Genomic DNA, 11,977 nt, shown 5'->3' on the forward strand with positions numbered 1-11,977 from the left:
AAAATAAGCTTGGGATTATTTTTTAAGTAAATAAGTATGGGTGACATATATTCCCTTGTGAAGCGACACTAGTTAGGTCGTCATGGGGTGTAGCAGATCATAAGGAATAAAAAGGAAAATAAAATAATAAAAGAAAAAGTTGGAGAAGTATTGTAGTCGATGAAAATGGAAGAGAAGAAGTTGTTTGTTAAGAAGAATCAATAAGAAAATAACTGACCAAATAGTGACTGACAGTATAAACAATCAAATGACATACAAAAATTAGTAAGGGACCTGAGACAATGTCGATGGGAACAAATCAGAGAAAAATAATACCATAAGAAAAGAATGAAGAATAGGGAGTGTGAGAACGAATATGCACGAGACTCCTTCGAAGATTTGAGAGGTGTAGAACCACCTGCCTTGTCAGAGAATGAAGTTCTACTGATAAATCCAAGAGAGAAAGTAGATGCTATGGAAATAGATAATTCTGGTCCAACAATAAGAAATACTCCAAGGAGATCCTTTTCGAGTCCCGACATAAGATAATTCTTCAATCAAGGAATTATTCTGAAATACCTGTAGTCTGGTATATTGACGATCAACAAAGAAACCTCCAAGAAAATGAAAATTCTATTTTAAACTAATGAAATAATAATAATGAATTAGAACAAATACTTTTCCAATTTTGTAACCTCATGATAAAACCCCCCTTGCCACAACTTGTATTTGTTGAAGAAAACCAAAGTTCAACATCGGTCGATGAAGAGTCGTGACTGCAAACAAGTTGTTTCAAGAAATATAAAGATAGGGAGTGTCAAACCAACGAATTGTTATATCAAGTCATCGACATAAGAGAATAAAATAAAGACCTAAGATTCGATGACAAAACTAACAAAAATGATCAGTTTCACCTCACTACACATGGAACAACCAAGATGGGAATAAATCGTATACCCATTTATGAAGGAGACGAATATTTGAATAGGCACTGGTTCGTTTGTGAAAAATTATGGGCCGCAAACAACATCAATGATGAAGACAAGCAAATGGCACAATTTTCTGCAGCTTTATGGAAATGAGTCCTGACATGGTTCATGAACTTAACGAAAAAACAAAATAAGATGAAGGATGAGATCAAGACTAGTTTCCTCACCTTCTTTAAAGCACATGATGTTAAGCACTTGGCAGCATAGAAACTAAAAGAAATAAAATAGATACTAAATGAATCTGTACGTGCTAAGTGAACTATTCAAAAATCATGAGAAATTAGTCAGTTACGACTACCTCTCATGGAAATGGTCATACGTGAATGACTTACTTAACGCAGTTGAATCCCAAAAAATGATATCTAATATAATGCACTGCGTAAACCCCCATACTTAAATTCAAAAAGAGTCAAGGGATCTCTACTTGAATGGTTCATGAGGCACAATACTTGCTAAGGTTTTGCAAATGGGGTAGCAAGCTAAATGGGCTTGATTGTGGGGAAAACTCCACAGTTAAGCGCGCTTGAGCCAGAGGAGTTCTGGGATGGGTGACCTCCTGGGAAGTCCTGGTTACCGGGTGCAAGCCCCGGAAGTGATGATTGATGCTATGTGATTCATTTCACTAGTTTCAATCCCACTTCTTCACCCCTGTGAGCATCACCCGATGCAATGAGTGCTAAGTGAACTATTCAAAAATCATGAGAAATTAGTCAGTTACGACTACCTCTCATGGAAATGGTCATACGTGAATGACTTACTTAACGCAGTTGAATCCCAAAAAATGATATCTAATATAATGCACTGCGTAAACCCCCATACTTAAATGAATAAGATAAATTATTCAAATATTTATTAAATCATATTACATACACTATCGACAAGAATATACTAGTACAATGGTATCTAACTAGACTACTTTAGAAAATCCATGGGCCACTGCGAATGCATGAAATCAAGACATGTGAAGAATCTCTTAAACTAGCCCAGTAAATTGAAGAATACGATGAGAACCAATCAATAAATTCACTGTCTGACAACAAAATTGAAGATATATTAGACAAACTACAAAATTCTCTGCTGCAACTATGACTTCAAAAGAATCATTTGTGGTGCACCAACTGCCACATGGAGGGACATACCAAAGATACATGTAATTTCTTAGAATATTTTGACCAAGAATTCAGAAGAATACAAGATGGTGTGTACCATGACATCTATCAAACTTCTTATAATTATTCTACTAAAGATTGCTAGTATAACCTATGAAATTCTAAACCAAAATGGTGTGCAATCTGTGAAGACAATGCACATTCCACCTAGGAATGTCCATTGAATGGAAAAACTAAACCCAATTATCATGTTGTATATCATACCCAGGCCACCAACCAATTAATAGAAGCACCTCCATTCAACGGAAGAGGATGAGGCCGAGGAGGCTATGGTGGTCGACGAGGCGGTTATAACGACAAAGGTCATGGTCGGGGTTGAGGATGAGGGAGATTTTATTACCATACATATTAGAAAGAGGGAAATATTGCGACTGAATGTCCCTTAAAGGATAAAATTGACTTATGCTTCTGTAACATGTGTGACTTGGGTGAATACTAGTTGGAAGACTATCCCAAAATCATAGAAAAAGTTTTAAATAGAAGATACCTTAATCTACTACAAACTATCCCAAAGCATGAGGTTATGAACTCTAAAATCATTCATGTGGTTGCAAGTTCAGGATTTGGAAGAGATAAAAATAATTAGAATAATCATTTGATCCAACCTGTCAAGAATTCAATGAAGTATCCAAATATACAACAACAAAATCAAACAATGTCTAGAGTAGTTGAATTCTTTACAAAAGAAAGTGAAGACCAAAGGGTATCTAAGGACCTAATTTTAGAAGAATTTCTCAAGCTTCTAAAGGAAGAACACTTCGTTACCTGACTCATCGACTTATTGAATATGTTGAAAAACTGTAATGAAAATAGAGAAAGAGGGAAAAATTCCAGACGACTTTCACATGATAATCAGGTAGATGATCATGACCCACAAGTTTACTTGGAAATAAACGGGTTCATGGTTAGACAAGTTGTTGTCGATTTTGGATCTCAAGTAAATATTATGCCAAGAGAAACATGGATAAACATGGGATGACCAAGTTTACACACAACACCGAATTATCTTAATTTGGTCGACCAAAGATTCATTGAACCAATCAACACACTACAACAAGCTCAAACATTGATAATGGGGATCCCAACAAAAATCGAATTTGAAGTCATCGACTTAGTCAATGACATCCCTACTTATCCAGCGTTAGTTGGTCGACCATGGGGATGAAGAATGAAAGAGACTATCTCACTAGAAAAATATAGAATCAAACTAAAAGGCAATAACAAAAGTATCATCATTCCTTTAGATCCTTGCGAAGGTAAGCCTTGGGTAAAGTCTACCAATGAAGAAGCTAAAATCATAAAACTATATCAAGTATTACATGATGAGCGTGACAATATGGAGCCAAATGATTCAGGTAAAATATTAATTGGATCTCCTCTTTCAATTGGAAAAAACTCAGATACTTAACTTTATGAATGGAAAATCAAGAATTATGAATCAAAGGAAAATGAGTGTTGGTCGATACAAGCTCTTCCAACATTTACAATCTGAACTTGTTGTTCCATTAGGGTTGTGCCAATCATATGAGAAAGGAACTACTAAGAAACACCATCCTTACTCCCGATTGATTTAACAACTGGCTTCAGCTCTCACATCCATTTTAAAGAAATGGCACCCCCTGTTAACCATATAGAATAGGTAACAAAATCAATTGGAAACAAGGACGAATGCAGAGTCTAGTGCAAATATTATATTGGTCATGCAACAAGATGGTGAGATACATATTCATCCCGACTTCAGACTTGGATGGATTCAACCTATTATTTTATTAAGCAATTTGGAGGAAAAAAATTATCCACACAAGAAAATATACCAACTTTCAGTGTTGGTCAGAGCCCTGTTGAACACATCAAAATTGGTGAATCAGAATGGAGAAAATTGGATATAAGGATGAATGTGTTTGGACACACATGTTCCCAAACACACTAGTTGATCTTCCAAACAAGTGGTACAAGTTAGAAGAAGCGAGGGGCCAATCCCTCCAATGGAAGGAATTAAAAGGAAACTTCATTAAAGATTTCGAGTTTCAACCATAGGAGGCGAAACTAAAGGATGCAATCCAAAACACTAAATAATTTGCACAAGAAAAGTCAATTGATCCACAAACTTCCATAAATAATTTGTTAACTTGCAATTATATAGCCTCCACTACAACACACAAGATGGCCAACCAGTTAGAAATGGAAGAATCACCCATTTTTGGCTAGATTTTTACTTTGAATATAAATCATCCAAAAAATTATAAGAAAATCCAATTAGTATACAAAGTCACCAAACAGGATATAAATAAACCAAACAAGTTATATTTCCCACCGACATATCACGAGGTGTAAGTCGAAGAACAACAACTTGATGAATCTAAGGCACCCAATTGGATGGACGCATAAATTGAAATAAAAGAAGTTGACATATCAAACGACGATCGAGAAAAAATTACTCGACTTCATGACTATTGGTTTGAGAAACAAACAATAGAATTTGTCGACTTTCTCAAAGAATACCAGGATGCATTTTCTCGAGACTACAAAGACTTATAAGGATTAGTTAAAGAAATTGGAGAAATGAGGATCAATCTGACCCTAGGAGTGAAGCCAATAAAGAAGAGACTGTATAAATTAGCTCATAAATACAAACCTATTGTACAAAAAGAAATAGAAGGATTGCTTCTCACTGGTATTATATACCCAATAGAAACATCAAAATGGGAAAGTGTGGTGAATTAAAATTATAAGTACGGACACGAACGAATTCCTCTAGCCTGATAATGGGTCTAGCCACAATAGATACATTCTATGGAATATTTCCTTAGGTTAGAATCAATCAAGAGGGCCTACCTCTTGGTCGCTTATCTTGTTTGATGATGTCCTTGCTTGCTCACTCTAGTTATCTCTCACTTCCTTCTTCAAGCTCCTGAAACAAGTAAACAACAACAGACAACAAACATAATAATAGACAAATTGCAATTCAACCTACTTAACAAGTCAAGAAACATTAAGCCATGAATATGTAATATTAAAAAACATGTAGGAAATCAATCGATAGTTGCATATATTAATATCAAAGAGAGATTACAACCATTCATTTTGACGTTGCAGTCTTCCTCTAACAAGACCAGGTTCCCACACACTTCTGGTAACATTTCATGATGGCTTCAAACAATAATAGTTTTAAAGCTCTTCCCTTTAAGCTTCACTCCAAACCCAAACACACTTCTCTCTTACACAATTAGATAGCTACAACTAGTAATAGCTCGCTTGTCTACTCCAAACAAAATAGCATCAACACTCAACCAAAACTCCGCAACTATAACACTCACACTAGCTTGTGCTTGGGAAAAAGGGAGGTTTATATAGGAAATATAGATGGGAGATGGATCCTCTTCTCATGGGATAAGGACTTATCCCTTGAGGTAGTTCCATCATTATAGGGGAAAGGAGCCCAAACTGTCATCCTCGACCCCATCTGGCCAAACCATTTACCAGACTTCTGTTACGGAGCTTCTAGAGCTGGAAGCTTCGGCTCTAATTTAAAAAACTTTCCATAACAGGACCGACACGAATGAAACAAAACTCAGTTGCTCCGGTTGGCATGAGGAGTAGTGCTAATCTCTGCACATCGGCATGGGGAAGACAAAGGCCATTAGCGTTGGTCTTGTAAATTGGGAAAAACAGAAGTTTTAGGGGAAATGGTGCAAAAGGGAAATGATCTGCTCATGAAGAGGGACACAATGGGAGTTTCTTTATGAAGGCAAAGCATGCGAGGTTCACTGTAGAGGTCCTCCAGGATCAAGCAATGGGGAGTACAGGGACAGTGACAAAATGCTGTGTAACAAAAATCCCTATGGTCCAACCAAAATAGCATGATCTAACTATTGAAGAAAGTGTAACCAGGTTCAGTCTTCATAAATAGAATTTTGATCTTTGTACTTGTAAAAGAAAAGAATTATTATTTTTGTAAATTGTAAGAATGAGTTTCTTTCTCATTGCATAGGACAAGCACATGTTTGAGTGCTTCTAGGAAAGTCAAAGAGTCAATGTAATTATTGAAGACCCATGTGGGCATGTTACACTATGTAAACAAATGTATTAGAGTCAAATAAATATGTTTAAGGTGATCCTCCAAAGCAAAGACAAGTCTCCTCTTCAAAGTCGGCTCAAAAATGAATTTTTGGTACATTTAAGGACATGTCGGCATCACTAGCTCAAGTCAGCCCAAATAGGAGGGACAATCTCCTATATATAGGGTAGTTCGACCTCACAAAAGGATCACCACTCATCTCTGAAATTAGCAAAGATGGAAGGATGAAAAAGAGGTGTGAAAAAGGAGCATTGAGGTGATTCTAGGGAAACAAAGAAGAAGAAAAAGAAATCGAGTTTGGGAGGACTGTTTTAGGGCCTAATTCTGTCACACGTGTGAAGAAAGGAGGGGAGTTCTATAGTTACATCAGATCCACAAGGGCAGAAACATAATAGAGTTCGATTGGGCTAAGAAGAGACTCCAAATAGGCCTCCATATCAAGCGAAGGAGGTCCCACATCTAGAGAAGGAAAGAAGCAAGTAAAAAGGTCCATCTCAAGCCCTAGATTAGGCACGCATGCGAAGAAATCATATATGCAGTAGGGTTAAGAGGATCAAACTCTAACTCAAAAATACACCAAAAGGAGAGGCACATTACCTAGTCCAAGTGTTAAGGAAAAGGAATATTGCTAAGTGAAGGAAAGGTAGACACAAAAGAAGAAGGGGTATCTAAGGAGACCTAGGGTTTCTACAGTTGTTTGAAAAAGAGCTATCAGTTTCCGGAAGAAGTGCGAAGGAAGAAGATCAAGATGAAAAGTAGAAGAAGGCATTTATTGAAGAAAAAAAGGAGGAGATATTGTGTCTTATGCTTGGAGGATCTACAGGTCAAGGGTCTAGGGTTTGGAATTTGTCAATTAAAGCTTCAACAAGAGAAATTTGCAAAAGGGTTTTCCTCTCTAAGAGAGAGAGGTTTTTCCATGGCCGAGAGCCAACATCCTGTATTCTTGTCTCTTTTGTTTTTGGTCACTATCTGATGAAGAAAGAGATCACACACTTAATAATAATAAAAGAAAATTGTGTTACTAAGAAAAAGTAAAAAGTGCTTCAAAAATAGTTATCATCGTCAGAAGAAACTCATTATACCTAGATTCCCTAGATTCTTGATCAGGGTTTCAGAGCTAAGGTGACACATCAAAGAAGGGAATCTCAAGAACACATAGAATATTGAAGCATCAAGGTTAAGAAGCAAGGGAAAACAAAGGCTGAAGCATCATATCTTCAAGAAAAGGTTCTAGATACATCAAAGACAAAGAGGATTACTATCATCTCTCCTAGATCCATCAAGAGGGACTATCATTCTGGGAAAAAAGAAAGCCTTCCATATAAAGGAATCTTCAAGAAGGTTCATCCAAGAAAGGTTTACATCAAAGACTAATCATTTTCAAAGGAAGGTACTAAGATCCAAGCCAATCATTGAAGATATCTAGATCTACAATTGAGAAGTTCTCATTAACAAGAAAATCTCTCTCAAGAAGGAAACATCTTGAAGAACTCCAAGGTCCAAGAAGCAAAAAATTCATTCATCAAGGAAGCAACAAGATCTCTTCAAAAAAATTTTCTCAAGTAAGTATTTTTATGTCCTCTTCTGAACATATCAAAATGTATTTTTGCAAGGAAAACAACAAATTTGTTGGGACTGCTAATTTCCTTGCATGGTGTTAGAGTCGGTCCTTACAGCCCTCCGTCAGAGATCATTTCTCCTTTTGCAATTCATTTTTAGGTGTCTCGCTCGACTCACTTCATTGCATTTCGCTAGGGGCATGCCATTGTCTGACGGAAGGGTTTGGTGTTCTTGTTTCCCTCATGCTTGTACCTGCCCGGGCTAGTCAAAATTTCTCTATGTTCATCAAAGTTCATTTCAGTCATTCATAGTCATTATGCTATTTTGGTCAAAAAAAGTTATTTTCAGAGTCTAGGTCTAGTGGTTGGTCTTGAAACATGTCAAATACTGCCCACAAGCCATGAGGATGGTTTTCAAAGAAGTTCTCAGTTCAAAATTTCATTCTCAAGCATATTCGAGGACATTTCTTGTTCAAAACTCTGTTTTGAAAAAGAAATTGTCAAATTTGTTTTTGTAACAAAATACTTGTATCTTTCCACCATAAAATATTTCAAAAGCAAGCCCTGGTCTTCCTTAGTCAAAGTATGCCTATATCCCTGCAAACAATCAACCAATTTCATCATTTTGTGTCCAGAAAATCAATGGGAAAGCCAAAAGACAGAGTTTCATTAAATGACAAAGTGACATAGTCAAAAACATTATGAAGGGGGTTTTGAAGAAGTAAAAATTTAAACCATCTCTTGTTAAGATATTTCAAAGCTATTTATTCCTTTGCAACAAGTGCCATTCAAAAAATTCAAGAGAAAGTTCAAGTTTGAAGTTTGAAGAGCAAATAGTGTTTGAAAGGGCCGTGACTATGTGTTGGTATCAGAGCGCGACACATTGAAATTGGGCGCGACGCACATGGAGCGGGTGACGCACTGGGAGAATAAGCGCAGTGTTAATTTACACAGGCGCGGCACACATGGAGGGCGCGACGCATACAGTTGAAAGGCCTGAAACTGCTAATCCTTGCTACAAATCGCTCAGAACTTGCTCGGATTTGATAATCATGGCAGCATGTCCCCTCGATGGCTATGCCAATTCAATGCCATACTCTCGTCTGCAAGTTCTGGACATATGTTTTTGAAAGTAGAGGGTCTCATCTGACTGATCGTGGGTCCTCTTCATCTGTGGAAGAGCTAGTTTTTCGTGTTTTATGTCCAAATAAGAAAATTGGCAGTGTAATTGGGAAGGGTGGTAGTATTATTAAACGCATGCGTGAAGACATTGGTGTGAACATCAGAGCTATCGATTCTGTTCCAGGGTCTGATGAGCGCATTATTATAATATCGTCAAATCAGGTTCCCAATGACAGTCTGTCTCCTGCCCAGGAAGCTTTACTGCACATTCAAAATCAAATTGTGGACCGGGGACCAGACAAGGGTGGTGTTATCACCACAAGGCTTCTAGATCACATATTTCTTACACGGGTTTGCTCAGAAACTGCGGGTGGCATTCCAGGTCTTCTCCTGACGATGGCTGGCAGAGGGGATGATGGAATGACAGTTAACATCTGGGGTCCATCAGATTTAGAATTTTTAATTGGTGCAATGCGGTCATTTATTCCAAATTCTGCTGTTGTTCACACCAATAGTTTGGTCCAGGGCATGTCTCGGAAGAGAGGGCAGTGAATCACAATTCAAATGGAAGCATATCAACAAACTCAATTATACTTGTTAAAGATGAGATTGTGCAGATATCTGCTGTTATTCTATTTCCTAATGCTGTAGGAAGCTGCGGGGAACTAAAGAACAGTATACAGATTTCCAAGGAGGTTGATAGTAAATATGAAGAGGAAAGTGCAAATTTATCTCAAAAGCGTCCTCGTTTAGGATCAGATAGGTTATCTGAAACTAAAGAAACTAACTCAGGAATCCAGGCGAGATATAAGCTTGGTGATATTGCTGTAGTATACATCTGTGAATTGCCTGATATCAAAGGAAAATTTGATCCCTCAAAGGCTCAAGCACTGGGGTTAAAGCCAGGGCCTAAGTATCGGGAGCTGCAGCTTGGAAAGTCTGTGATGTCAGACAATGGGAATGGAATGGTACATCCAGGTGATGTGATGGGGCCATCATCCCCTGGTCCTATTATCCTCCTCGTTGATTGCCCTTCTATTTCACATTTTCCAGATTTGCTCTCTGCACCTGCTTTTAGGAATTATTTTCCAGGCGCTGACAATGCATCTGAGAACCTTCAGAAACAAGTGAATTGTGTTGTTCATCTCACGCCTGCTTCTGTCACTAAATATCCAGAATATGTGCAATGGATGTCGAAATTTGGGGATGCTGAACACATTATGGCTGGACATGAAGAAAAGAACATGGAATTTCCAATTCTAAAGTCCAGTGCAAGAATTTCAACACGGCTTAATTTCCTTTGCCCACAACTTTTCCTGGTTCTTGGTTTTCGTTCTCTCAATGTTGCAAACAAGTCAGAAGGGGCTTCTGGTCAAATTAACCAGGTTCATGGTATCATTCCTGCTGCTAACTTACTGAAGTCTTACGCCCTTATGCTCAACTTGGTTTGGATCGATCCTCTGTTCCCAGTTTGCCCACTGCGTCAGATATCATTGATGAACTGCTTTCTGAGATTCCAGAGATTGTGGATGCTTCGAAACAAATTGCCCAGCTGTGGACTTCAGTGCTGAAGGAGCAATGTGAAAAGCCTCAGCTGATTGAACTTCCCAGTTCTTCAACTATGTTGGAAGAGCCTTGGCTACAGAAAGGGGTGGTACAGTGATTTCTGAAATAAGGCGGATAACAGATGCAGTGAAAGCTTATGTAGAAGAAAAGGTTGCCAATGCAGTTCAGAAAAATGCCAACCTGGTAAGAGAATTCGATGTCTGTTTTTCCATTCGAGGTGGGGAGATTGGAAAAGGCTCGAAAATCAGGCGGTGTGAGGTAACCATCTTCACAAAACAAAAAACATGGAGTTGTAAGAGTTGAAGAGGAGGCTGAAACCATCTATGCCAGCATAGAAATTGTCTCAGATATTATTCGGAGAAAGTTGAGGAAGATCAAAGAGGAAGATGGGGGGCCATGGCCATCCATCCAAGATGCACAAACAGCCTAAGCCTCGGGAGTTTCTCTCATAATTGTTAGATGTCAAGGATATGCCTGACAAAGAATCTGATGATTTGGGTGATGTCAAGGACACGCATTATGAAGAAATTGATTTATTTGATGAGGTGGTTTGGGAAAAATACTTTGAAATGCCACTAATGACCAATGAAGAAGCCTAAGAGCAGTTGGTGAATGTTGATCATGATCTCTATGCATTCCATAATTCGGAAAGTGGAGAAATAAATGTTCTTTATAAAGGAAAACACGAGTCAAAGCAAGAAAATTCGAATGCAGTTCTGAAACTTCGATGGCACAATAGATAAATAAATCTCCCAATGCTTCGATGGAAAAAGGATTCTATGACTTTTGATGGGTATGACAGTGTCATGCAAAGCCTGATCTCGACACTCTGTCTTGGCAGCCTGAACTCCATGCAAATGTTGTCTCGGCATTTATGTCTCAATGCTCTATCTCAGCAGATGCTCTGTCTCTTCCTTCTCCATAATGATAATAATCTCTGGACCAAAGTCACTGCATACCTCAGTCACCGTCTCTTGAAAATGTGGAACACAGTCACAATTGAATGCAGTATTTGCCAGACACAATTGGAACGCAGTCAAAATAACAATGATGGTCCCGAAAATAGACAGCCACAACATCATTATAAAGTCATGATCTCAGTGCAAACATACTTTGTCTCAACATATGGAATGAAATCATAATCTCGGTGAAAGTATTTCGATGCAATTGCCATAGAGGTATTTCGTGATTTGTTGGAGACAGCTCAGACCGATGTATGGTTGGAAAACGCCAATGTCTTTTCGGCTGGAGCTGAATTTAAACAGTAATGAATTTGTTGAGATTTGGATGCACGTGGTATTAAAGGAGAATTGCAGTTGGGTGCGTTCATTAAAGGCAAAATTTTAGTGGAAAACCATTTTTATTAAAAAATCGGTTTTATTCAAACGGTAGCGGGAAGGTGAAAGGACCGAAAGCCAAAATTAGAACGCAAAACATCTACCGCCGCAGGGAGATAGGAACGCTCGCCCATTTTTATCCTCAATCATGATTTCATGGGATCCACGTTACATTTTT

The 11,977-nt window shown here is 38.0% G+C and overlaps 1 pseudogene; it reads left to right on the forward strand.

Moving 5' to 3' along the window:
• Positions 1-8,845: 8,845 nt before the first annotated feature.
• LOC149198110 (uncharacterized) lies at positions 8,846-11,205 on the forward strand (annotated as a pseudogene).
• Positions 11,206-11,977: the final 772 nt, after the last annotated feature.

This window comes from Pinus tabuliformis, chromosome 2_2 (genome assembly GCF_031772625.1).
Source record: "Pinus tabuliformis cultivar Carrire ecotype Pingquan chromosome 2_2, CPIR1, whole genome shotgun sequence".
NCBI classification, from domain to species: domain Eukaryota; kingdom Viridiplantae; phylum Streptophyta; class Pinopsida; order Pinales; family Pinaceae; genus Pinus; species Pinus tabuliformis.